Raw genomic sequence first — 4523 nt, 5'->3', positions numbered from 1 at the left:
ATGCTTTTTTGTTGTTGCTTTTGTTGTTGTGAAGTGTCATTGAGTCAGTTCTGACCCAGTGATCCTGTATAATCTAGTGATCTTGAATTGCCAAACTTTAAGTTCAAATGGCTTTGCAGTGTGGCCCATTAACCCACAGCACCACACCGTTGGTCTTGCATAATTCTATCATGAAATTTCCAGCATCATTTCTATTACCAAGGCCATATTTTCCAGCTAGTGATTCTTCCTCATTCTTCCAACTTTTGTATTCCAATCACCAATAATTATCAATGCATCTTGAGTGTGTTTTTGATCAATTTCAGACTGAAGAAGTTGGCAGAATTCTTAATTTCATCTTCTCTCACTTCAGTGGTTGGTGCATAAATTTGAATAACAGTGGTATTAACTGGTCTTCCTTGTAGGCATATGGATATTTCCCAATCACAAAAAAACATTATATTTCAAGATAGATTTTGGAATGTTCTTTTTCTTGATGAAAGCAACACCATTCCTCTTCACTTTGTCCTTCCTGCCATAGTGAACCATATGATTGTCTGATTCAAAATGGCCAATACCAGTCTATTTCAGCCCACTAAAGCCTAGGATATCAATCTGTTTGTATTCTTTTTCATTTTTGAGAACTTCCATTTTTCCAAGATCAATCCTTTGTGCATTCCATGTTTCAATTATTAATGGATACTCACAGCTGTCTATCCTCATGGTTAGTTGTGCTCCATGAGGAAAGAAATCCTCAGTGCTTTACTCCATTCATATCATGATGCTCAACCCAACTTTGTGGAAACACTTCTTCCTCAGTTGTAATTTGAGTGTCTTCCAACCTGAAGGACTCATCTTCAGGCACTATATCTGTCATATTCATAATGTTTTTATTTTCTGGTACTATATCTGACAATTTCCTGCTGCTGATCAGAGATTTTCAGTGATTTATCATTCAAAAGTAGTGTGCCTCTTCTTCCTAGACTGTCTTAGTCTGTAAGCTCCGCTGAAATCTGTCTACTATGAGTGATGCTGCTGGTATTTAAAAGACGAGTGGCATATCTTCCAGCATTAGCGCAACATGCAAGTCACCACAGTAGGACAAAATGAAAGATGAGTGGAGTTTAGTAGCCTAGAACTTAATCGTTGCCCCACCAGGGCTGTCCTTGTGTACTGAAATGATTTAATAAATCATAAATTAATTCTGACACAAGAATGTCAAATCATGGAATCCAGTCTTGAATTCTTGCTCCCTGACTCTCCATATTTCTTCTGCCAGAATTTTCCCCACCTGGATGCCTAACATCCATATACATGCAAGAAGACTAGATACATAACTAACCTTAACCAGGTCTAGGCAACAAAATATTTGTTTGAACTCAAAGGAAAACATTTGCTTTTGTGTAATAGGGTGATGAGAAGAGAGGAGAGCATGCCGCTAGAGCAATCCAGAGGGAGAAGTTATTTTATAAGGTTGAAACTGGGCTCAATGGCTCAATTTCTTGCACCAGAGAGAGCTGCCGTAACACAGTTATAGCAGGTAAGAAATTTGCTGGAGTTTTACAGATTTCACTGGTCCACTGAGCCCACAAGGAAAGAGAAAAAGGGAGGGGGAAGGAAGAAAAGGGAGAGGAGAAGAAAAGGAAATGTATGTGTGAGAAAAAAAGAATTTTTGTGATTTCTAAATTCAGTCAGTCCAAAAGAGACCTCAATCATTGTTGTCCCCTGTTAAGTAAGCATGAGCTGGAGCACTCAACCAGTGCTTCCCCGATTCACGCTATGGACCTGCCTTGCTTGTGAAAGTTTGACAGTTCTTTTATGGCACACTATGGGTCCTGAAGTGGCACTGTGGGTTAATGCGCCAGACTGCAAAGCCATTTCATCTGCAAGGTAGGCAGTTCAAGCCCACCAGATGCTCCTCTGAAACCCTATACAGGGTCACTGTGGGTTGGAACCAACTCTACAGCACATATTATTATAACACTACAGCACATATTATTATAACAGTTATTATTATAACACTTCTAGATAAATTGTTTCTCTTTACAGTGAAATCCAAGTCATGGCAGTGGATTTACAGTGATATTCCCCAGTGATCGTTTTTGAAAGGTCTTTAAAACCAGGTAAATCCTGAATTTGTTTACCTGGTGAATCTCAGGAATGTCCTCACTCAGGAATCATGCTGCTGTGGTCTGAGTAATTGTGTAACTCCTTCTGATCAGCAGAGGAAGTGTATGCCCTGGTCTTTCACACTCCTGGCATCACAATCATCCTGAGTGTTATTCTTTTCTACCAGTATGAGGATTCTAGCATTGCTGATGTGATGATTCTATACCAAAAAGAAAAATTTCTGATTTGGAGAAAAAAATCCAAAATAGAGACAGCCTTTTCCCTCAATGCTAATTAATGGAAGACTTAAAAAATATGGAAGCAGGACTTATAAATGGAAACTCCCTTGTCTTTGGAATAGACATGTGGGTTTGAATTCCACCTTTTATTCATTAACTCTCTATTGCTGGTATACTATGCTTCAGCAGTTCTATCACTCTGCAGTCTTATGACCTGGGCATGCTAGTTAATGCTTCCACACTTCTTTAGGTCAGGCCTATATGATCAATGCCAAACTCACTGCTGTGTACAACAGCCTTGTCTCAAAACCCAAACACTGTCTTTCCTGAGAAGATCTGAGTGTGTTTTTGCCAGTGTCCCTTGTCTAAGAACCAAATATAAGTAAAGGTCAGCCCTCTAGGGCAATTGCTACTATTGAATCACCCTTCTAACTCCTTCAGTACACACAGATTGATGGTGAACCAAGATGGAAACAAGAGTGAAGATGACTTTTTAGCTACTAACTATCTCAAATCCTAAATCAATATTTCCTCTTTAAAAATTAGTCAGAAAATGCAACTGGAGTGGAGAAATTGGGTGAGAACCAATGTATACATGTCTTTTCTCAGTAGTCATGGAAACCAGCCTCTCCAGTACCAGGTATCTTACTACATGTTGCTGTTGTTGTTGTAGTTAAGTACTGTCAAGTCAGTTTTGACTCATAGTGATCCTCTATAGAGTTTCTGAGGAGTGGCTGGTGAGTTTGAACTGCCGACCTTGTGGTTCAAACCGATGTAACCAAACAGTGTTTATACTACAGTGCCACACCAGACTCTATGGGACCATTGTCAAATCACTTAATGTAACTGAATATGTGAAGCTCTTATTGATATTATCATCATCATCATCATAACTGTCATTATAATTCTCATCCTGACCTCATAATCAGAAAGACTGTGGTTTTCAGACTGAACTTTCTGGCTTTCCAAAACATCCTCTCTGCGTAGTCAGACTGCCCGGGTCATTGTTCACCGATGGCCCTCTCAGAGATGGAAAGACTGAGAAAAGTCTACCCATGTGAATGCCTCCCTGAGCCAGTGCAGAAGTTTTGAATGAACAGGAATTGTAGCAACTTTATACAATCAATACATTTTGACTCTGTTAATTGTTGTAAGTCCAGAGCTTTTCAGTCTCCATTTTAGCAAATGGTAGCAATCATGGTGCATGACAAATACAGCCACAGAAGCCTCCACCTAAAGAGCAGCCCAAAGGATTCAACCCCTTGGCTCTAGTGTTGGGGGATGTCTCCATTTTCATGTTTGGGGATAAACTTGATGATAAAGTTTTAGCCTACTCCTGTTCTGTGAATCCTTCTCAGGAGGCTAAATAAAAATTCAACCCTTGGGCCAGGTGCATCCTTAAACAATGCTGTAGCAAAATGCCAAGGGGAGGAGCATTTTCCATCTCCATCTTATGTTGATGGTACAGAAATCTTTATCTCCTGAAGGATTACATAGAGGGCAGTGATGCAATCAGAAAGGTGCCTTGAGCTCCTTCACCTGGCCAATTTTCAATCTGATGAATGTAAGCATTCACTTAATTTCAGTGAATTCTTGCTTGATTTATGACACCAAAGGATGCTCACTGATAGAAAGGAAGGAAGGAAGTACATGAAGAACTGAGTCAGAGTTGAGTGAGTGGATGGACCCAATGAATGAATCCAGTGTAGCAGGACTACAGATTGTACTGCATTGGAGTGTGTTTATCTTGGACCATTAAGCTATAATAAAAGTGTATATAGTGCAACCATTCTTATAACTTAAAGGTCTTCACATCTAAGTATAATTTTGGCACATTCGTAGTAGTTAGTAGTAGTTAGGAGCCATCGAGTGGGAACCGACTCAAAACGACCCTATGCACAACAGAACAAAACACTGCCAAGTCCTGGGCCAACCTCACAATCGTTAGGCCTGAGCCCATCACTGCAATCACTATGCCAATCCATCTCATTGGTCTTCTTTTTCTCCTACACGCCACTTTGCCAAACATGATACCCTTCTCCAGTGACTGATCCCTCCTGATAATATGTCTGAAGTATGAGCGATGAAGTTTGGCCATTCTGGCTTCCAAGGAGCACTCTGGCTGTACTTCTTCTAATATACATTTGTTTGTTCTTTTGAAAGTCCATGCTACTTTTAATGTTCTCCTCAAACACC

This window comes from Chrysochloris asiatica, unplaced genomic scaffold, assembly GCF_000296735.1.
Source record: "Chrysochloris asiatica unplaced genomic scaffold, ChrAsi1.0 scaffold00002, whole genome shotgun sequence".
Lineage (NCBI taxonomy): Eukaryota > Metazoa > Chordata > Mammalia > Afrosoricida > Chrysochloridae > Chrysochloris > Chrysochloris asiatica.
This window is presented reverse-complemented; position numbering follows the sequence as displayed.